The sequence below is a fragment of the Ursus maritimus genome, unplaced genomic scaffold, assembly GCF_017311325.1.
Source record: "Ursus maritimus isolate PB19 unplaced genomic scaffold, ASM1731132v1 scaffold_35, whole genome shotgun sequence".
Taxonomy (NCBI): Eukaryota; Metazoa; Chordata; class Mammalia; order Carnivora; family Ursidae; genus Ursus; species Ursus maritimus.
In genome coordinates, this window is record NW_024426119.1 from 2,524,141 (window position 1) to 2,549,655 (window position 25,515).

Consider the following 25,515-nt stretch of genomic DNA (forward strand, 5'->3'; position numbering starts at 1 on the left):
ATTGGGGACCTCATCATCACTGCCCATATGACATGCCCATATGAAATTTCAGACTGTTTTTATAAAATATTTTCTTGGATAAGATCCAGAGATCACTAGAATTCAAGCTACTCTCTTGGCCTAAAACCACCCTGATCTCAGAGATCTCTTCTAAATCAGTTGACACTATTGCATGTGGGATGATATTACTCAGGGATATGGTAGGAAAATTATTCATCCTATCCCAGAATATATTCAGATATGGAACTTTTCTTAAGAAATCTTTACTGCCTAGAACACTTATGATTCCATAAATATTAAACTACATGCAAATGAACTCTTTGTAACTTATTTTTATAAATATAATGAAAGATTGAATATTTAATTTTCTTACACTTTCACATATTTTTTCACAAGTTTCCTCACTTAGAAACATTCTAGCATTGTATGTACAGTCTTTATGATATTTAATTTCTCTAAATGGAACAAGAATATTATTTAAAAAATTTTAAAATGAGGATCTGGAGAAACAAATCACTTTAACATGAAAAACCTGTTAACTTATCTATAATTATGAAGCTCAAGGATGTCAGTCTTTTATCTCATGTATTTTTGGTTTGGGTATTTTTTAAAAAGATTTATTTATTTATTTTAGAGAGACAGAAAGCACAAGCAAGAGGGCCAGAGGGAGAGAGAACCTCAAGCACACTCTGTGCTGAGCATGAAGCCCGATGGGGGGCTTGATCTCAGGACCTTGAGATCACAACCTGAGTTGAAACCAACAGATGTTCAACAGACTGTGCCATGCAGGCACCCCAGGTTTGGGTATTTAAAAAAAATATTTTATTTATTTATTTGACAGAGAGAGAGAGAGAGAGAGAGAGAGAGAGAGGGAGAGCAAGCATAAACAGGGCGAGCAGCAGAGGGAGAGGGAGAAGCAGGCTCCTTAGCAGGGAGCCTGATGCGGGGCTCGATCCCAGGACCCCAGGATCATGACCTGAGCCTAAGGCAAACGCTTAACCAACTGAGCCACCCAGGCACCCCGGTTTGGGTATTATTTAACTAGATGATATGCATGGAGAATTCTGAAGTTCTTGAATGTCTCTCCTAACTGAGTCCTTCATAACTGAAAATGGAAGGGGTCAGATTAGTATCAAAAAATATTTTTATCATTGGACTTATTTTTTAACTTTTGTGCTTTAAATGGTTTAAAGAGAAACATTAAATAATGAAGTCAATGTTTGAGTTAAAATTTAACACAAAGGTTAGACAACATTAATTACTTCTCAGTTTAATTTCTTGTTTTACCGATAAGAATCCACTTATATTTCTAAGTATAACCAAGGATGCTAATATACCAATATATCTGTATTACATAGAGTCATTTTATGTATGTATGTGATCCCCCATACCCAACATGGGGCTTAAACTCACAACCCTGAGATCAAGAGTTGCACGCTCTACCGACTGAGCCAGCCAGGCACCCCATATATAGAGTCATTTTAAAATATAAGAATATATAGGGGCGCCTGGGTGGCTCAGTCCTTAACGTCTGCCTTCAGCTCAGGGCGTGATCCCGGCATTCTGGGATCGAGCCCCACATCAGGCTCCTCTACTGGGAGCCTGCTTCTCCCTCTCCCACTCCCCCTGCTTGGGGTCCCTCTCTTGCTGGCTGTCTCTCTCTCTCTCTCTCTGTCAAATAAATATATAAAATCTTTTAAAAAAAATATATAAGAATATATAACAATACCTCAGTAATTTTTAAAGCTATCTTATACATTCATTCTATTTTCAATTTTTAAGCAATAGCCATTTAACTTGTATATGTCATCAGTCCAAAAGGCATATAATCCTCTCTTTCTTTAAATAAACCCTCTATCTAGACCCAATACAATTTCAGTATAATTTGAAAATTTCTCTCCTAATCTTTGTAATGTCATCATTCCCATTTTATTTTATATAAAATCACATTATGTTAAAACCCTTTGAGGGGCTGCGAAAAACCTATGAAAAAGCCACAATGGTTCATGGGCTTTTTCAATGAAATTCAACTTTATCTAAAAGCATTAATTTATCCCAGTCCTTGAAAAAGATGTTTCTTTTTTAGATTCATTCCATTTAGGTGTCTCTTGTGAAGCCTGGGTCATGAATGGACATAAACTGTGCTTCCCCCAAATCGTAACAGTCTGTTGAATTTACCTCCTGAATCAGCGAGTGGTAGAATGCGAGACTCAATGTATATATCTCCTCTATGAAAACCTTTTTAATCATCGAGAAGGTTATATTTATTAATGTTAACATACATATCAATATCAAGAAATATCAATATTAATAAAGAAGATGATTATAATCCATAAAACCCAGGGTACTGTTATGTTTAGAGTAAATTTTAACTCAAATACATAAATAAGTTACTTAAAAGTTACTAACAGATTTTTCTAAAAAGTGGAGAAAAAAAATTTACTGTAAATCCTGACACCTAACCATTTAATCATGTCTTATAGACATTCCTTGATGGAAGCTGGGTGGATGAATAAACCCACAACAAGACCTAGGCACTGGATAACTCCATGCAGAATTAAGAAATTAATTAGGAGGAAGAACCATAATTTGCAGAGCTGACATCTATTTTACTTTACTTTCATGTATCAATGGGAAGCAATTACAATTCAATTAAAATATTCAATTTTATTACTTTACTGACTGACCTTGAAGTTAATGCCTGTTTTATTTAATTGCATCATCTATGAATAAATGTTAACCCTACAATGTTATGCCCCATTATTTTCAATGCATTTTTCAACTTCTCAACTGAATTATATCAGTCAATTTATTATCTACTGTCATGAAAGCAAGTGGAGGTTTATTTCTTCACGACAGCCCAATATATGATATGAGAGAAACATCACAAAATGTTTGATAATGCTATTTTTAAGAGAGTCAAGTAAAATGAATTGTGTTCTCATCTTAACATTCGTAGCCTAGACTTTTACTGTAAAATCAGTAGATGGTATTAGAAGAGGTATAATCACTCTGAGAAGCAATTTCTGGTTTGCCTATAACTCTTGATAAATTCAGTACAGACAGCAATGGAGCATCCCATGTACCTTCAAAAGCTAAGCGTGTGCGCGCGCACACACACACACACACCCACACACCCACACCCCTAATAATCTCTTCCTATTTCTACCACATTGACCAGCCACCAGAATAAGCAGATCCCATTTAAAAAACTTTAATGGTTTTGTCTGTAAATACAACTTCTTTTTTTTTTTGTTGTTGTTGTTGTTCCTAGACTACAGTTGAGCACACCTTTATTCTATAATTGAGCATTTCAGAAATGAAATGACTAAATTTATGTTATAATGAACAGATAAGAAAGACTGATTATACAATCTCCAAAGTAAAGATAAACTCACGTATTCTGAAAGTTCAATACTTGGGGAAGGATTTTATTTATTTCACTTTCCAAATTTTCCATTTCTACAGTTAGAACATTAAATGCTTACCTTAGAGGTTGTATTGGAACTCATCTCAACATAGCTTCTCTCTGAAATCTATTACTTGGTACTTTACTTCAGTGTAAGTAACATAAAAGAGACTCAGATACTTTATGGATTCACCTTTAAGATCCATGACGTCCATAAAATGAGTGACCAATAAATCATATTAAGTATAATTATGCAGTTAATGATAATCAATACTTGCTGTTGATCCCACATGGTCCTTTTTTCTACCTTTAAAAATATTATACAGCTACCATGTAAAAAATGGATCAAAAGTAAAAAATATGAGTTTCAAACAGGGGGATTTTTTTTTAAAGGGGGGATTTGAAATTATTTCTTTCAGAAATATCTTTCTAACTTTTCATAGTGGTATTTAACATGATAAGTACTGGAAACTGAAAGAAGCTCAATATAAGTAGGGAGTGTTTGAAGGAGTAAAAGTTGAGGTTAAAAAGGTAGACAAAAGCCAGATCCTATAGGGCCTTGTGTTTCATCTTAAAGAATTTACACTTGAGTATCAGATCATACAGAAGACAGAGAAATGCTAAGCAGAGGAATGACATGATCCAATTTGACTTTCAGAAAGATCATTCTAGCTTCGGTCTAATTCCTTGGCAGGAAACAAGACTGAAGCCAAGAAGGCAAATAAAGGGGCTGCTGCAATAGTGAGAGAGAATATAACTGACAAGGCAATTGGTATGAAAGGAAAAGAACAGGTTTGAGACCAACATATAATAGTAGGATATATATAGTACTTGCTGATGAACTAGGTATGGGAAATACAGGGAAGAGAAGGCAAGGATGATTTTCAGGTTTCTGACTTTGGATAAATTTAAAGATGGTGGTAACATTTACTTCAGGTAGAGGACAATAACTTTTGGGAAGGTAAATAAAGGCAGAATCAATTTAGACATGTATCTGAGGCTCCAGAGAATCACCCAAGAAGAGATATCTAATTTGCAATCAGATATAAGGGGTTAAAGTTCAGCATAGACATCTGGGTTAGAGATAATAATGTAGGAATAGAAGCTGTGAGATAAAAATACTCAAGGAGGATATGCAAAGTAAGAAGAGAAAATATAGGAAAGAGCTTTGAGGAATATCAAACTTTAATTGACACTGTAGTCAGAGAGCAGTCCAAAATGCAAATCTGATCTGGTCATTTTCATTTAAAAATCTTTCAGCCATATTCTGGGAAAGATGTTTATATGAGCACTGGCTTCTGATTCTTTCCTTTCCTTCTTGTGATGGTTAATTTTATGTGTAAACTTGAATGGGTTATGAGGTCTCCAGATTAACACTGTTTCTGGGTGTTATCTGTGAGGGTGTGTCTGGATGAGACTGGTATTTGAATATGTGGTCTCAGTGAAGTGGACTGCCCTCCTCAGTGTGGGTGAGCCTCAACCAATACATTAAGGGACAGGGTAGAACAAGGCACAGAGGAAGGAGGAATCTACCCCCCTTTTCCTGCCTCAGTGCTTAAACTGGGACATAATCACATCTTCTTTTGCCTTGGGCTTGGATTTACATCATTGGCTCCCCTTGTTCTCAGGTCTTCCAACTTGAACTAAATTATAGCACTAGTTTTCTTGGGTCTCCAACTTGTAGGCAGCGAATTGTGGGACTTCTCAGCTTCCATAATCACGTAAGTCAATTCTTCATAATACATTTCCTTTTACAACCTATTGGCTCTGTTTCTATGAGGAACCCTGACTAAACATTTCCTAATACATTTCTCCATTCCAAACTCCACTAAAAAAAAAAAAAAAAAAAAAAAAAAAAAAAAAAAAAAAAAAATCACTGAATAAAGGAAGAAAACATCAGGATTGGAACTACCCAGAACTTTAACTAAACTCTGCTTGAGTGAAGATGGAATCAAATTCAAAGGAAAGTCTGTCCTAAGACTTTTCTAGTGAAAGAATAACCTGTTAGAAAAACAAGCAAAGGGGACTCTAGAGAATCCTGATAATAACCCATATTTCAGATATTGCATTTTGAGATTCAATTCCTCATCTGGTTCCTAATGTAAGTTTATCCTGACGGTGACCTATATACACTTATACAAATTTGAGACATCAGCCAATACAATTGTACCTATCTGAAGGAGAATTCACCAAAGGACAAGCCCTACAAACTTTATAGCATATCCTTGCTCCAAGCAATTTTAATAGATAAATGTTGGGACTCTAACTAAGATACGATAGCCTCACTTTCCAACCATGGCAAATACAGAATAATATTGGTTTTAAGGCACTAAACACAAATATCTGCTTGGACAGTATAGTTATTAAATAGTCTTACAATTGAACAGATTAATAGAAAAAGATTAGTGGACTTACTTTCCAAGAGTTTTCAGTTAACTGTTACATATTATCACGGAAGTTGTTTTAGTGTAAGCTGCCTGACACAGACATAAATGTTACTACAGAGGGCTAACTTTTTAACAGCTGCATTAAATAAGATCTTATTTATGTGTGAATATTACATTTTGTGTGTTTTTGATTTTTATAGAATGAAGAGAATTGGAGCTACTGGTTGAGATGAAGGTAGAAGGATAGGGTTTAGAAATATAGTATATATTTCTTAAAAGGCAATATATTATATATATTAATACACATAGTAGATATGGGATGGACAGGATCTTAATCTATCAAAAAATTCAAAGAACATTTGCATACCAGCACCAAATAGTAATAGACATAACTTATTTTTAGAACAGCCTGCCCTACCTAGAGGAAAAAAAAATGTTAGCCATAAAATGAACAAAATCAGCATTTATTTCCTCTGCTCTTGATCTGTTATTCCCGTTTACAGACTGAGCAAAGGCACTCTATTCAGAGATGGGTGCCTGTGGGACTGGTAGTATTTGTATTTGAATCTTAAGGAAATATCATATCACATACACTCCAGAATTTGATATTCAAATCTTGATTTATTTCCCCCTCAATTTAAAATAGTAGGTAATTTACAATACATTTGGGAAATGTTAAAGGTCTCAACTTTGGATGTTTTAATACTTAAGTCAGAAGTTTAAAAATTCTGTGTTAAAGTATTTGTACAAAGATAGAAGTATATTTCTAATAGCAATTTAACTATACTTGAATGCACATTAAGTAACCTTTTTTTAACAAAATAATTATTTGAACAAAGTTCAGGTAAAAAAATGATATGTTAACCATCGAATATGAATGAATAATGCAAATTGCTTCTAACCTTTACTGTTCAGCATTATCTCCTAGGAAGGCTATTGCAATGAATGGTTTTAATTATGTCCATTATTATCCAAATGAATGACAGAAGAGCACAGTGTGTAGGAGCAACAATTAATATGCCTTATCTTAGCCTATTTGGGCAGTTATAGAAGAGAAAATAGATTAAATGACACACAGGAATTACCACAGGTGAGTATGTGTAGGAGTGGAACTCAGGAACCGGGAAGGTTGTACAATTAAAACTCATGTTCTGATTAGTATGAGCGTCTCTGAATGTTAACCCAAAGGGGTAGACCTTAAGAAGTATATGCTAAAAATCTGAGGAGGGAGGAAAAAAAGTCTAGCAGATCTCTAGGAGGCAAGTAAAGGGCAAAAACTATCCAGGCTGCTTGGAAGACAGATAAGGACGCTGGCTATGAGAGACGTACGGACTATGCCATTATCTGAAAGGTCAAAAGAGAAATCTGTGGATAGTTTTAAAAAAAAACAAACTAGAAATAACTCCATACAGACATTTAGGAACACACTGAAAGTATTTAGAACATTTTTTAACACTTAACATTTTTTTTCTGAAATACTAAAAATATATTGTCAAAGAAAGGGAGAATCTGAAAAATAAAAAGATAAAAGTAACATGAGGACTAGACAGCCAACATGAGTAGTTGGACCAAGTGCTGACTTTCTCCCCATCAATGAGGACTTCCAATGAAGACAGCAAGTAAGAGGAAGAGAAGCAGCTGAGAAGTTTAATTCAGTTTTATCTGGCATTGACCTTGTCTGTACAAGATACTAGGGAAACGACTATTCCAAGGGCACGTTCTGAGAAAATCAGTGGGGCAGAAACAGAGAGCAATCTCCTAGGAGGAAATAATAGAGCAACTTGAGAAATTCCACAGCAATAAATCACCATGACCAGATGGTATTCAACTGAGAGTTTCTGAAGTAAATAAAGTGTGAAATGGCTGAGCTACAGATGAGGATATGCTATGTATCTGGAAAGCCAGAAACTGTTTTCAAATATTACGACTTTGCTAATATGGTCGCTTTTCTATAGGAAAGAAAAAAACAATCAAATTAAGATTTATAGAATTACAGACCAGTGGCTCTCTTGGTGATAATGGAGAAACTGATAGAGTCTAATTAAGAATAGCTTCCTTCGACATCAGGATAAGGTTAACCTGCTAAGGTCAAATCACCCACTGAGTCTATAAAGAGAACACTGTTTTTCTCCATCCTATTAAACTTATCTGGAAATGTCAATAAAATACTAGATAGAAGTAAACCAGTAAATGTAATTTATTTGGGAATTACATGAAGCTTTTAACAAGGTCACATGAGACTACTGGGGAAAATAAATAAGCACAGTCTTTGGGAGGAGAGGCCACAAGAGAAACTTCTGTCATTAATTGTAAAACTTGCTAAGTATTGAAAACAAAGTTTCAGGGACAATTTCTCTTTTCTTCCCTAACACTAAGTTACCTCTTCCGAAAGTATGAATCACCTTCAAACTAAAAAAATAAAAAAATAAAAAAATAAAAAGAATAAAAAAAAATAAAAAAAATTCACTATAGACAAGATGCAGAGTAACAGAGTAGGGAAGAAAGGTATGCTTTGAAATCAAGAAGAAAACAAGAGACCAAAAGACAACAGCAAGATAAGCATGTAACAAAATTTTTACCTATCCAATGGAATATGAAAACCATAACTGGGTTTAAGTTTCTCATCACCATGCTCTCTGTAATCATCAGAGTTTAATAAAAACTAACAAGTAGTAAAGTAATGAGATGGACTTTGATGTATTCAAATGAGGGTTGTCACCCTCAAAGTGGCAGTCTTCGCACACTATATGCTTATTCCAATAGTACTATATATTTGTCATTAAACCATTTCTAAAATTTTCTCTACAGAACTGCCTTCAGAGCCAGTGGCATACTGTCCTGAAATTACCCAATGGTGACAAAGCTTCATCTTCAGCAGTGGTGCCAGACGCCATTAGGGAAGGATAGCATTTCCCCCCAAAAGCAACCTTTGTTAGCCCAATTCTACAACCTCTGATTACTATCTCTGTTACATACACCACAGGGGAGCCATATTAAATGGGAAAAGGCAAGGGCCATACAATAGAGGGTTGAAGAAATCACACAAAGGCCTGAGGCAACCTCCTATGCCATTATTTGAGAACTCTCCAAATGTTAGAAAGTTCTCATACCAAACCAAGACATGTTTCACCATATAACTTCCACTTATTCTTAGAATTGTCCTCCGAAACCACGAAAAGTACCAGCAGCCTTTCAAATATTGTGGGTTGCTACAAAAATGTCCATTCTCCTTGGCCCAATAACCTGCTACACCTTCACTTCAGGCTAAATATATAGTTCCTTTCAATAGTCCTCCTATGGCCCCACTGCTTGTCCTTTCATTGTTCTGGTCACTCTCTACTCACTGAACTATAGCTGCTTCTGTGTCCCATTTTAATGCAATCCTTCCCTCTGCTTAAAAAAGCAATTTCTGTTCATTTTAGGAAATATAAAAAACATTAGCAAAAAATTTAAAATTTTCATTTAAACAATTTCTGGTGGTATCTTCTGCTAATCCATTGTCATTTTTATTTTCAGGGTTTGTTTTTTTTTTTTTTATAAATACCTTTTGCATAGATCTAAGATTCAATTATTTATCCTGCTTTTTTCTTAAATTGCTATACCTGTAAACTTCTTCAGTGAAGGTGCTATAATGAGACACAATATTCCACATTAACTTTGTTAATGCAACCCCTCAGATCTCTTTAGCTGCTTTGGCAGACACAGTGTACCACTGACTGACACATACGTGACATCATACAACCTCAAAGGTTTTTCTCTCAAGTGCTAGTGGTAAGCAGTACCTCACCCATCCTGTATTGTGGAGTTGGTTTTCGGGAATAACATTCAGAACTCTTTATATTTACTCCTACTACACTTTACCTGGTCAGATTTAGTTCCTACTCCCAGCCAATGAATATGAATCAGTATTCTAAATGTATCATTCAAAGTATTAGTGATCCCAAGACCCTCTGTGTTATCTACCTATTTTAAGAGCATGCCATTCAAGGGCTCATTCAAATAACTGTTTAAGGAAGAAAACTATAGGATAAAGAAAGAGTGATACAGGCCTTCCTACATGTGATACTGACTTATTATCAACTTCATATTTGTTTTGTTTAACTAAATATGAATTAACTATTACATCATTTGTTTTTATCTTACATTACTTACATACATATATTTTACATATATAATCTGGTATCTTTGAAAATAAGTAAATTAAATCGAATTTTAAATATCAACAGAATTCAATATTGAAAGGACCTGTGTAATGAAAAAATCTATTCCAAATATGAGTAATACTAATACTAATACTGCTAATGCTGTTTTATTTTAACTGTATATTGATGTGTAGTATTTATGAGTTAGGAGTGGTAAAAATAAAAACAGTGATTGAACAGGAGCTAGATCCTAGGAGATCATGGACATAATAGCTAAAACTAGTCTGTGAGGGGAAAAGGAGGGCATCAATTGTTAATGTGGATCTGTGCCTTGAAACACGGTTTACCTTGTTAATATGTAAAGACTGAATTAAAAAAGAAAGAAGCAAAATATGATATCTACTTGTTCAAATATATGTTAAGTGAACCTTGAACCTTTCCAGGGAAAGTGCATAGAGAAAGGGGAACAAAGATGAAAGTAGTTTGAAGTCATGCTAATGCTAATGAATTAGGGACACAGATATAATAATTGCATACTATCAGCTGCATTCACTTCTGACTGGAGTCTATTATTTGGTAATGCATTCATTACCGCTTGGTTTATAAAGTACTACAGTTATTTACCTAAAAGATAAACAGATAACCTGTAGTTTAACTTTTTTGCTACTTGATATGTTAAACAACCTTCATACTTAAAAAAAAAAAATGCAATTATCGAAGCACAGCTGAATGGCCCCAGAGCACACAGGCTCCATTAAATTTGCTTACATCTAATTACTCCTGCCTGAGGCAGGTGAGAAATTTACTCTTATAAGATCTTTCTTTATCCGGTAGCCAAAAAATAGAATGAAATAAAATCAGTGATTTTCAATCTAATTACTATCTAAAACTATTTGTAGCACTTGCTCTTTCAGACCCTATAAAGCAGGGCTTTGTGCAATAACCGTTATAATTATGTTTTTAACTGCTTAATACAAACATTTCCTCCTAGAAAAATTAGTGTAAATCATCATCAATGTCAACTATGAATTCATTTCCTGTATCTTTCAAATTAAACATTTTAGGGTCATTTAAAAACATTGTTATTTAGAAACTGATACTGTTCCAGTTTCCCAAAACATATAACTTTATCTGATCTTAAATATTTTTTAAGAACCAAATAAAAATGTGAGATTAACAAGTACAGCATAAGAAGCCAGAAAGTTCCCAGATTCAATCAACCATAGTTCAGACACTGACTTTTCTGGACCTGTCAAAAACAGAAAAATACATCTCTTAGCTCCATTTCCATTGCAAACCATAGGTTTTAACTGTCTTGTCTGTATTCCATCTTTTGCATGGGAAACCTCCAGTGATTTTTACTGGTGGAGATAGAAAGAGAGGTGTACTGGATTTATGTTGCAGTACAGTTACACAGCACCCACACTTCTTTTCTGCCAAACAGGAAAATGAAACAGCAAATGAAATGCATGAGAAAGCACACCACAAAGTATATTTGTTCACATATGTCACTGCATATCAAAAGTCACTCATGATTACCCCTAGACACATCTAGCAGTAATAATAATGTGTGTAACATGTTAAGCTGTTCAAAAAACTTTCATAGATAGAGTCCCATTTTAGTAATAAATGTTTAGTAGGACAGATGCTAAAACATTTGTTTTACTGATAAGAAAATGGGAGCTGTGAAAAATGGAGGTCCTGGGTATAAGTGGATTCTCTAGACTGCAAGGCTAAGACATGATAAAATCAGGTACTGAAATGACATATTTTGATTCTGAGTCCAGGACTCTTTCTTAAAGATCAAGTTAAACCATAATAAAATAAAAAAAGGTGCCCCTTAAACTATAGTGCATAGGAAGCAACGTGCCACAGCGTATAACAGCCCATATTAACATGGCATACATTCTTAGAACAATTTTGTTATAAGAATTAGAGAAATAAATACCCAAAACAATGGAATATAATGAGGATGAGCATTTTGATATTAGCCATACACTGAAAAGTCTAAGAGGTAGCACAACAGATTACTATAATAGGCACAGAGTAGTCCTCAATCTTGGCTGCCCCTTAGAATCAATCACTTGGGAAACTTTTAACAAATACCAATACCTATGCCTTACTCCAGAACCACCAAATCAGACTATCTGGGAGTGGGGCCTACACATAAGTACTTTTTCAGTCTCCCCAGAGGATTCTAATGTGCAGCCATGGTTGAGAACTACTGATAAAATTTTACACAGGTGGGTGAACAAAATATGGACAAGGCTCTTCCATTTAAATACAAGGGAAAGAAGTACATGAAAGAAGAATAGAAGGAAAAAAACCCTACATGTTTGAAATGAGTACGAATGGGAAATACCTTACAGAAGCGTATACTGCTGATTTATACTCCTGAAAGAGATACAATCATCCAGATACAGTGTTTGCTGCAGTTGAGTTTCCTATCATCATTCACTATCCTCTTGGGTGGTTTTCCAGACTCACATATTTAACAGAACTCTCAGACTCTGCAAAGTCTTACCAGAAATTAGCCCAATGAGCACAACTAGAAAGAGAGAAAAGGGGCCTGATCATAGGGGAGGAAGTGAGAGTAGTTGTTTAATCAAATTGAAAGCATTTCCTGCATCCCAGGGGAGAAGGGAATAGGTACATCAATAGAAAGTGTAGAATTATTGCCAAAGCAATCTCGAATAAGAAGAACAAAGCTGGAGGTATCACAATCCCAGATTTCAAGATATACTACAAAGTTGGAGTAATCAAAACAGTATGTTATACTGGCACAAAATAGACACAGAGATCAATGGAACAGAATACAGAGCCTAGAAGTAAACCCACGCTTTTACAGCCAATTAATCTATGACAAAGGAGGCAAGAATATACAATGGGAAAGAGAGAATCTCTTCAACAAATGGTGTTGGGAAAATTGGATGATGATATGTAAAGGAATGAAACCGGACCACTTTTTTACACCATATACAAAAATAAACTCAAAATGAATTAAAAGACCTAAATGTGAGACATGAAATCATTAAACTTCTAGAAGAAAACATAGGCAGTAATTTCTTTGACATGAGCTGTAGAAAGATCTTTTTAGAAATGTCTCCTCTGGCAAGGGAAGCAAAAGCAAAATTAAACAACTGGGACTACACCAAGATAAAAAGCTTTTGCACAGTGAAGGAAACCATCAACAAAACAAAAAAGCAATTTACTGAATGGGAGAAGATATTTGCAAATGATACATCCAATAAGGGGTTAATATCCAAAATATATAAAAAACTTATACAACTCAACACCAAAAAACGCCAAACACCTTGATTAAAAAATGTTCAGAGGCCCTGAACAGACATACAGATGGCCAACAGACACATGAAAAGATGCTCAACATCACTCATCACCAGGCAAGTGCAAATCAAAACCACAATATCACCTCATACCTGTCAGAATGGCTCAAATCAAAAACACAGGAAACAACAGGTATTGGCGAGGATGTGGAGAAAAAACAACAACAACAACAAAAAACCTTGTGTACTGTTGGTGGGAATGTAAATTGGTGCAGCTACTGTGGAAAACAGTATAGAGGCTTCTAAAAAATTAAAAACAGAACTACCATATAATCCAATAATTCCACTTCTGGGTGTTTATCCAAAGAAAATGAAAACACTAATTCAAAAAGAAATATGTACCCCTATGTCTACTGCACCATTAATCTTATAGCCAGGATATGGAAGAAACCCAAATGTCCATTGATAGATGAATGGATTAAAAAAAGATGTGGGGTATGTGTGTAATTCCAGACACAATGGAATATTACTCAGCCATAAAAAGGAAGAATTAAAATCTTCCCATTCACAACAACATGGATGGACATAGTGGGTACAATGCTAAGCAAAATAAGCCAGTCAGAGAAAGACACATGATTTTACTCATATGTGGAATTAAAGAAATAAAGCAAAGAAAAAGACAAACAAGAAAACAGACTCTTACGTACAGAGAACAACTGGCAGTGGCCAGAGGGGAGGTGAGTGAGGAGATGGATGAAAACAAAACAAAACAAAACAAAAGTGCTGAATTATTATAAAAAAATACACACATGAATAAACAAACAGGTAAGTTACTTACAGAAGTTGAAAACTCAAGTTATACATTAACATGTGTAAGCTTTCATATGTTAAGGCAAACGAAAGATAATCTGGGGCTCAAGAAAAAAAATTGTTTTTGAGATACAGACAATTCCTGAGACAGGTACTGAAGACATTTTCCACTTGAATGAATTAAGGAAAAGATGAAGAGATCACAAATAGGGAAGTTGTAACATAAAATAATTAGTGGGGAGCACCAAAACCTGGTCAGATATATAATTGTGTCAAAGAAGTTTTACAAATCAGACTGTTAAATGTAAATGTCAAATTCATTTTTTAAAGAAAAGCAATATATATAACTAACAATAATTAGTAAAAATAACAACAACAATATGGGTTCAAACTTCAGGGTCTAGAAAATGGTGGGGGTCCTGGATTGGAAAAAGTAAAGGATGACAACAACTAACATATACACCAAAAGGTATAAGCAAAGGATCCGAATTCCTTTAAACTAGAAGAAATAAGAACTGTATGACTGATATCCTTTCAATGCAGAAAATCAATGGCATTCTCCCAGGCAGAAAGGCAAGATTCGAAGTTAAAGCCCTCAAAGATACTCAGCTCACAATGAAACTGCCAGACCAGGGTGAAATTCCATTGGGTCTCTCTAGACTTGAGTTTGTAAACTTTTCCTATACAAATATACAGTAAATGCTTTAGGTTTTATGAGCCATGTGCTCTCTTTTGCTAATACTCAACTCTTCCACTGTATCATCACAGCAGCTATAAATAAAAAATGAACATGAAAAAATGAGCATGAGTATGTTCTAATAAAACTTTATTTACATATTCAGGTGGTGGGCCTGATTTAGCCTGCAAGTAGTAGTCTGATGATCTCTGCAGTAGACCAGTAGTTCTTTACTTTAGCTTCATATTGGAATTACCTAAGGAGCTCTAAAAATATACATGTGCCTCAGTTCCATCCCGAGATATTCTAATTTAATTGGTCTGGGTTACAGCTTGGGTACAGGATTTCTAAAAGGTCAACAGTTGACTCTGATGTGAAGCCAAAGTTAAAAACCATTGTTCTAGAGACTTGACCTGGGTCCTTCATGTATGTGTCTATGGAAGGGGGGAAAAAGGAGGGAGAGATGTCTTTATTTGGCTGTGACATTCCCAAATGTACTGCCTCAGGCTCTCCTGTACAATATATAAATTAACTGTGAGAGTACCAGAGCATGTAGTCCCAAAAATATTCATATTCATCTCTATTACTAGCTTATAAACCAGTGCATATCAGACCCAACACAACAAATATATTTCTGAAAAAATGCGGCAGGTCAGTTTGAATCAAAGGCCAATCCTTTGCATCCCTGTGATCTAAGGATCCCCAACAGGACTATGTTTTTGGCCTTTCTATGGGCCTAGCCCCTTAAATTTCTTATATTGATTAGGAAGGACTGAAAAGATGTTATTTCATTTTTATATCGATATTTAAAGGATAAGTTAAAGAATGCTTTTGTAAAGATTAAGCCATCCCTTCCCAGAACAACAAAAAACATTAAAATATTCCATATAGAAAAAGTAAAAAATAAAGAGAAAAGCAGTAAGTCATGAAAAACTGATGACAAACTGGATAAAATAAAAAAAATTGAGAAATAACTTATTAGATCATAAACTAGGTTATAAAACAGCCTCTCAAAATTTCAAAGAACTGAAATACTCCTGAGTGTATTATCTGAACAAAATGTGATCGATCTAGAAATCAATTTTATAATGATAAATACAAAACCCTCATACTTGGAAACTAAGTAGTGTATGAAATTAAGCAATGCATTTCTAAATAACTTATGGGTTAGAGAATAAATTTCAATACAAAGCAGAAAATATTTTGAACTAACTGGTAATGAAAATACAACTACAGCAGCAATTAAAGGAAAAATTGTAGCTTAAACATAGGTACTAGAAAACAAAGGTAAAATTTAGTGTATATGTATGCATCAAGTAATTAGAAAGCATTTCATAACATATACAAATATTGAATCATGTTGTACACCTGAAACTAGTGTAATGTTGTTTGTCAATTATATCTCAATTAAAAAAAAAAGAAGTTAGAAATGACGAACAGCAAATTAAATCCCAAAAGAGTACAAGGGAAGGAATAATAAAGATAGCAGAAATTAATAAAATAGAAAACCAATATGTAATATAGAAAACCAGCAAAATCAAAAGACTAATAATAAAATTGATAAGCCCCTATAAGACTGACATAGGCAAGGAAAAGAACAAATTACCAACTGGAATGAAAAAGATGACATCACTACTGATCCTACAGATGAAAGGACAATGAGAAGACATTAGGAATTATTTTATACCTATTATTTTCACAACTTAGAGCAAATGGAAAAATTCTGGGAAAAACAAAATTTATCAAACTGAAATAAGAAATAGAAAATCTAAATAGTCAATCTAACAAAGAAATCGAATTTCTAATTGAAAAGTTCCCCAAAAGATAGCTCCATGTCCAGATGGCTTAAGCAATAAGTACTTCAGAACACTGAAGAAAACATTAATACCAATCTTACAGAAAAACTTCCAGATAATAAAAAAGACGAAACAATTACAAAGCTTTATGGAGCCAGTGTAACCTTATTATCCAAACCTGTCATTACTAGGAAAAAAAAAAATTATAGGTCAATCCCTTTTAGGAACATATATGCAAAATTCCTAAACAGAGTAATAGCAAATTAAATAAAGCAATACATATAAAAGAAAATTCATCACAAAATATTGCATGGCAATAAAAAGAAATCAAATACTGATTCATGATTTAATATAGATGAATCTTGAAAACATTATTCCAAGTAAAAGAATCCAGTCACAAAAGACCACATATTGTAGGATTCCATTCACATGAAACAGGCAAATGTATGAAGATATAGATTAGGCAAATCCATAAAGACAAAAAGATGCCAAGTATCTTCGTGGGGCCTAGGACTAGAGATGCGAGGGGAAGGTTGGGGAAAAATGGGTAATGATTGCTAATGCATATAAGTTTTTTTTTTGTTGATTATGGTGATAATTGCACAATTATGTGAATATACTAGAGAACACTGAATTGTACACTTTAAATGTGTGGATTACATATGTTAATTATATCTCCAAAAACTGTTAAAAAAATAGTGTACAGTATATAATAGCTTTATGCTCAGACCAAATAGATATAGAACTAAAAAAAATGGTAGAGGAAATTCAGAAAAACAAATGTAAAAAGTTCTTTTTAGCTCTTCTCAACAATCGTATTGGTGGTAGTAGTAGCAGTATTCTTATTCTGAGATTGTTTCATATATTGCTACATTTTTAATATCTGTATTTATTAATATACTGAATGCTAACATGAGTTTCTTGGAGCAGAACAGATGATTATTACTACTTACATATAGTAAGTAGATAATATCATTCTGTGTCTTCTCTGCCCCAGCTCTTACCCCAGGAGCAAGGTGATGAGAATGAGATGTAATCTTTCAAGTAATTGCATCTACAGAAGGTAAGGAATCCCCCGCAAAATAAACCTGCATGTTTACTTAGGAAAAAGGAGACAGTTGTTTCCCCTCCCTTCTGAGTTTTCTTGAGAATACAAAGGAAAAGATTTGTGTCTTCACACTTCAGAATGTAAAACAAAACAAACAAAATCCCTGGGGGGGGGAATAAACTAGTGTCTTCAGTTTTATAACCCAGATGTCTCCAAGATCATGGCCTCATCCCCCCATCCTTGAAATGCAAACATATACCTCCAGAGAAGTAAATCCCTCTGGAGTTCTCATTGTTCAGTCATACACTACATTTTAACGCTTGTCTTTTAGCTTAGGTCCCAAGTTTCTGTTAAATTTGCTCAGAAAATCCTAATGGTGCAGACACATTTAAAGAACAGAAATCACGAAAAAGCACAGCAAATCAGGGAGAGGTCCAGGACCACAAGAACAGCTTTCCAGGTCCTTTCCTGTTACAGTGGATACACTGAGGCCCAGATTAGCATGCAAGGTAAATTAGAATCATAACATTCTCCATATCTTGCCCAACAATAACAACTCTTCTCATGCACATTCACATTCACATTCACAGCGATGGGTGTGACCATGCACACTGTTCAATAAAGTCTTGATTCCATCTGGTTTGAGAATATAACTATCCCAGACATTACAGAAAAGGCGGTAACAGTCATTGGATTCTAGATGTCATTATGCAAGAAGCTCTCTTCAGGACGACACAGCGTCGTTCCATTATCTGTCCAATCCCAAGCAATGTACCGTGGGAAGGACAAATCCCCTTTATATGTGGTACCTGGGCCATTAGAAAACAAGCATAAGGGCCACACTGCCCAGTAATGTCCCACCATAATCAAGACTAACCACAGTATTCCCATAGTTGGCATCCTTAGCTTGGCTTCTGATACTCCTGATCATTGATCTCTAAAAACATCAACTGCCATAATGATTAAAATATTAAATAGTCTTTCCTGGGCAAAGATACAAGCCCTCCTCCTGTACTGTTGACTGATACGATGTTCCATTAAAGTAAAATACTTTATTAGTCCAGTCATTTAAAGCTTTGTTGTCCCTCCAGGGCCATTTCCAGATGCAGCCAGTCTCCTGGAAGAGAGCTCCCTCTAGTGTCCCTATTTGGACTAGCAAGTCCTCTTTATCACGATGAGCTTTCAGGAACATTATTTTGGTGTGATGTAGTACCCCAAATCCCTACAGAATATATGGCACAGAGGAGGCAAGAGCAATCAAGCTACAACATGGGTTATTACCACAGTATATTAATAATATCTGTGCAATTTAGGAATATGGTTTGCACACAAAAATAACAAGGTCCAATGAGGTCATCAATTGGTATGTTATACCAAATACAGCTCTGCCTGGGTGTCATAGGTTTTCCATAAATGTATTTTGCATAACTCCAGAAAGGAGTTATCAGTAATATTGATTCATTATATCTCCTCCAAATCTAGCTCCCTCAAGGGTGGTGTTTCCTTAAATAAATTCCACTTTCATTGACATAGTTGGTATTCAAAGGACTAGACCAAACTATGGCAGGCAGTAGAAATCTGTTTTCCATTATACCTAGGTAGATGTCTTAGCAACATACTGTTTTGATTTATGTCCACAAAGAGAGCAAAAGCTCTACTGTTGAGAATCTCCCACTATATAAGTCATTAGTAATTATCAAGTCAGCAGAAACATGATCAGAATGGTAACTATTGCCTTTAAACCAATAACTGAGTGGTGACTGTAATAAACTACTCCTACATTGAGACATCAAGTAGACACTCTGTCATTTAGTTGCTCTAAATTATCCAGGAGAATCTTTAAGTAGAGCTTGTACATCAGAAACTTCCGTTCTCTGCAAAACAGCTCCCGAGTTTCTCTTGACATCAGTTAAGTAATCAGCATCAGATCTGAGAGGGATACCTAAAATTCTCCAGCTTGAGGTCCTGGCACAGAGGTCACTTAACCCCCCTCCCCATGGAATTGTAATCCACTTATAGGTGCCTTTCTATCTCCTAGGATTCCCTCCATTTCCATTTATTACCTGTTTAACCCATATCCTTTCCCCTATGATTGGTCTTTCTGGCTCAGTAGATGTATTATAAAACCACAGGGCCAGTAAAAACAGCAGTCTTGTTAATACATCTCCTTGGACTTACTCCCAGGCTGATATTATAGAATTTGACAGATAAAGAATCACAGGATGCATGGCCCTCTGTTTACAGACAGACCTTAATTTGCCTACACAGATGAAGCTATGACACACCCGAGTCTTTAAGAATATATGTACTGTAAAACTTAGTGGTATTAATATTGTGTTTAGAGTATTGATGATACTTTACTTTGGTACATGTAACTTTAAAGTCAGCCCCGAGATCACCAGATCAAGCAAGACCAAAGAAAAAGTTTGTGAAATAGGACAAATAAATAGTTGTGCAACTGCACTGTACCCCATTACCTCATTCCTACCTCCTAATCCTAGAAACCTTTCCAGTCGAGTCTTGGCATTACTTCCTTTTATAGTCAATGTTAGTACAAAATCATTTAACTAGTTAAGCTAACCTTTAAATCTTTTTTTTTTAAACCAGTCATTTTAATTAACTAGTGCATCAATTGCCCATTCCAATTTTCAGTGACACCACTGCTCTGAGAGTGTTAATAAATATAGTATGTCCATGAAATATATTTGTCCATTTCTGTGTATTTGTAGCAGTAAAATATATTTCTCTAATTTAGTTTCTGTGGTCAGAGAGTATACTTTGCCTGATTTCAGTATAATTACATATACTGAGATTTGTTTTATGATCCACAATATGGTCTATCTTGGTGAATGGTCCATGTGCACTTGGAAAGGATATGTAGTTTGCTGTTAATGGATGCAGTGTTTTATGAGTGCCCAGTAGGTCAAATTGGTTGGTAGTGTTGTTCAAACTTCCAATATTCCTAACGATTTTCTGTCTACTTGGTTTAACTATTACTGAAAAGATGTATGTACAATTGTGGATTTGTCCATTTCTTCTTGTATCAGTTTCGTGCTGTATATCTTAAAGCCCTGTTATTGGTATATAAAAATTGTTATGCTCTCTTGATAAACTGACCCCTTTATCATGATGAAATGCTCCTCTTTATCCCTAATAATATTCATTGTTCTAAGGACTACTTTATCTGATGTTAATATAACCAGTGCAACTTTCTTTTAATTAGTATTACCATATCTCTATCCTTTTCTTTTTAACCTATCTATGTTTCTATAATTAAAGCACATTTCTTATAGAGAGCATATAGTTGTTGGGCCTTAGTTTTTGTTTTTTGTTCAAATCTGAAAATCACTCCCTTTTGTTTGGAGGTGTTGAGATTATTTACATTTAATGTAATTATTAAAATGATTAGGTCTTAATCTACCATCTTACTTTTTGTTTTCTATTTGTCTCATCTGTTCTGTGCTCTTTTCTTTTTTTATCCTTTCTTGCCTTCTTTTGGATTATCTTACAATAATTCAATTTATTCTCCACTATTGGCCTATTACCTACACTGCTTTATTTTTTTAATAGTTTCTTTATAGTTTATGTTTTACATCTTTTAAGTTACCACAGTCTACCTTCAAATAATATTATATGACATCATGTATAATTTAAGAATCTGACACACTATCCTTTCCCCCTTATTTGTGCCACTGCAATTATATATTTTACTTCCGATTTGCTATCAACCCCACAACACACTATTATTTTTGCTTTAAATAATTTTATACATTGTTTAAAGAGATTCAGAAAGTTAAAATATTTATCTGCTCTGTTTATTATTTACACTGTTCTTTATCCTTTCATAAGATTAAATTTCATCAATTATTGTTTTCCTTCTGTCCAAAGAAGTCTTTTTAATATTACTTATAATGCAGATCTGCAGGTGATGAATTCTCTCAACTTTTGTACATCTGAATTTTCTTCATCTGATCTTCATTTTGAAATTTATTTTTACTGAACATAAAATTCTTGGTGATTTTTATTGATTTTCATCACTTTAAAGATGTCTTTTCGTCATCTTCCAGTTTGCATAGTTTCTGAAGCAAAGTCTGCTGACATTTTTATCTTTGCTCTCTGTACAAAATTAATCTTTTCACACTGGCTGCTTTTAGGATTCTTTCCTTACCACTGGTTTTTAGCAATTCAATTATGATGTGCTTTGTGATTTTCTTCATGTTTCTTCTGTTTGAGGTTCACTAAAATTTTTGATCTGTAAATTTACAGTTTCCTTCAAATTGGGAAAATCTTTTGGCCATTATTTCTTCAAATATTCTCTCCATTCCCTCTCCTGGGACTCTACGACTTGTTAGGCTGCTTGATACAGTTTAATAGCTTGCTAATGTTGTCTTAATTATTTTTAGTCCCCCTTTTTCCGCTCTATGCTTCATTTTTGACAGTTTCTATTTGTCTTCAGGTTTACTCATCTCTTCTGCAATGTCTAATTGCTGTGCATTGTTCATTTCAGAAAATGCATTTTTGAAGTTGTATTACGTGCCTTTTTATATCTTTTATTTTCCTTGTCATAATTATAATTCTACTTTTTTTGAGCATACTGAGCATATTTATAAGAGCTGTTTTAACTTTCTTGCAAGCTAATTCCAAATCTGGGTCTATTCTGATTTTCTCAGTATCAATCAAATGTTCTTGCTTCTTTGCATGCCTGGTAGTTTAGATGCAAGGCATTGTGAATTTTATATTACTATGTATTAGATTTTTTACAGTATTCCTTTAAATAGTTTAGGATTTTGTAAAATTACCATATGATCCAGTAATTGCACTACTGGGTATTTACCCAAAAAATATGAAAACACTCATTCGAAGAGATATATGCACCCCTGGCTTATTGCAGTATTGTTTACAATAATCAAATCATGGAAGCAGACCAAGTGTCCATACATAGATGAAGACATATACATACATATATGTGTACACACACACACACACACACACACACACACACACACACAAATGGAATATTACTCAGCCAGAAAAAAGAACGAACTCTTGCCATTTGCAATAACACAGATGGACCTAGAAGGTATAATTCCAAGCAAAATAAATCAGTCAGAGAAAGACAAGTACCATATGAGTTTTCACTCATATGTGGAAATTAAGAGACAAAACAAATTAATAAAGAAAAAAAGAGATTAAAAAAAGACTCCTAACTATAGAGGACAAACTAATGGTTATCAGAGGGGAGATGGGCGGGGGTATGGGGTAGGACAAAATAGGTGAAGGGGATTAAGAGTACACTTATCTTGATGAGCACTAAGTAAGTATAGAATAGTTGACTATATTATACACCTGAAACTAATATAACATGGTATGCTAACTATCCTGGAATTTAAAAAAATATAAAAAAATAGCTTAGGATTTTGTTCCGGCATGAGTTAAGTTATTTACTAGATCAGGTTCATAGCAGCCTTTACTCTAATACTCATGACTACTAAGGGCTAGCTGTTTGAGGACTCTACTTGAGCTAAATTTACATTTACTGACATGGAAAAAAAATCCCTAAGACACACTGCTGAGTAAAAAAGTTAAGTTGTCAACCAATACAGACTATGATACCATTCATGTAATATTAAAAAACCCATAAACCAATCACAGTATTTCTACTCATACACAATACACATACCAAACAAAAATGTGATCTAGAAAGATGATCAGGTATTACTCTGGGCTGTATCTCTGGGAAAGGAAGTGGCTGGAGGGAAAGGAGAGAACAGAAACACATGGAAACTTTATCTATAAAAATTTAACATTATGTGGCAAGAATATTTTCATGTAATACTCATAAATTAAAAAAAAGGTATTTCTAAAAGTCAGGATTGTTCTTAAATACAACGTGCACAGGGTTCTTTAAATTAAGTCTAAAAATCAGAAACTTCTTAAAACACTAAGTTGTTAATGTGCAGATTTCACGAGTTCACTGATGACTACAAGAGACCGAGGTTATGTGACACAATTATCAGACGTACATTTTTAAAAAAATATTTTACTTATTTATTTGACAGAGAGAGAGAGAGAGAGCACGTGTGCATACAGGCATGGGGAGCACAGGCAGAGAGAGAGGGAGAAGCAGGTTCCCCGCTGAGCAGGGAGGCCGATGCAGGGCTCAATTCCAGGACCCCGGGATCATGAGCTGAGCTGAAGGCAGATGCTTAACCGACTGAGCCACCCAGGTGCCCTGAGAAATACATTTTTATTCATCCATGTAGAACTGACCCTTTTCTAAGACCACTCTATGATCTAATGGGCCACAAAATTTTGCTGAATCCCTCTCCCTATGGAAAGGTCCTATTGTCCCACTTTTTGATTAAAAATCTTCCTGAAAATGTAAACAGGTAGGGAAGAAAGCCTGGAAACCTATTTCCCATCATTTATGTTATTGCATCCTTAGAAATAATGTCCCACTCAATAAACCATTCCTTAACGCTGTTCTCAAGAATAACTTTTATCTTTGCACACCTTTAGGTAATCAATAGAAGCTATGTGCTATAAATCTTAAAATCAGATCTATGCTTTTGTCATTGGAAAGCTGAAGACAAATTAGCTCAGTTTTATACTTTATCCAAAAGTTTAATACAGTTAAACACCATCTCTACGCCCTCTGTAGAGGCACACACATCCACACAGACAAAAGAAGAAAACACACAGTATTGGTTATACTATAGTGAAGGGTCAGCGAGGTTATATCTTATGGCTCTTTCTTTCTAATGAGGTAGCTGTCTGGGTTCTAATCCATTCCACTTTTCACTCCATTCCAGTAAAAGTGACAGAATGTGCACTGTCCAGTAAGGTGTCACACGAACTTCATTACAGAAGTAGGCAATCTTAGAAAATCCAAAAGAGGGAGCAACAGACAAAGAGAAAGCAAGAGAGCATACTCTGTATAGATTTATATAGAAACTCATAGGATAAATATATCTATAGCGAGAACTTCAATCATAAGGGTTGCTGAGCAACCTTTTCTCAAAAATGAGAATACCCCACCTCGATCCTTCTCTTGTTAACAGCTGAGGAGATCAACTTTAGGTTCTCTATATAACACTTAACACTGAAGACAACATTTCACCTTCAACAAGGAGAGAGTGGCTTTGTGTTTACCAAGGGGAAGTATTACAGGATCTTTCTTTTAATGTTGTTTAAAATGTGAATTTGTCTTTAAAATCTTCCACAGCTTGAGACCTCGTTATTTCAGAGATCAGCAATGTAAACTTGCAAATGAGGTACATGATTTAGGTTTTGAGAAACCTGAGGCTCCAGGGCATTTACTGTAATAGGTTCGTGAAATAAATGCATTGAGCTCAAACCCTATGGTTTCTTGAAAGTGAATATAATTATAAAAATTCTAAACAACAAATTAAGTGTGTTCGTATGTAATATCCATATTTGAATCACATTACCACCTGCCTGTTGTGTCTATGCTAACCGATCAAATGACATTCTCTCAAATATAATTTTCTTACCATCCCCAACAAAAACGTACTACTCTGCTTATTTCTGACACCACAAAGCCAATCATTCTATTTTAGCAATTCAAAATATGTTTAAAAAATATATGAAAAATATCACATGTGCCAAATACAGATTTTAAGAAGCTTCAAAAAAAAAGGAAAGAAAGACATCAACCTACTTTTCCTGTTTCCTATGATCCTGGGTTCCAAATCCTATAAAGAACTTAAATCAAAGGACCAAAATATAATAACAATTTTAGAGGCAGTTATACATTTAAAAAAGAAAATGATGAGGCTCACTTGTGATCGCTTTGGTAAATGGTCAAAAGCCCATTTTAAACTTCCCCCTACTCAATTTGTTCAGTTGTGACTCCACATTCTTACATTCTAAATTATTCCTCCTTTTCTGTTGTAACTGCTTATTAGTGAACACAGATTATCTGTGTAGTAACAGACAGCTC

The 25,515-nt window shown here is 34.6% G+C and overlaps 1 protein-coding gene across 4 annotated transcripts in view; it reads right to left on the bottom strand.

The window, feature by feature from the left end:
* DPH6 (diphthamine biosynthesis 6) overlaps positions 1-25,515 on the bottom strand; it is a 160,978-nt gene that overhangs the window by 39,569 nt on the left and 95,894 nt on the right. The gene's annotated exons all lie outside the window — the stretch shown is intronic.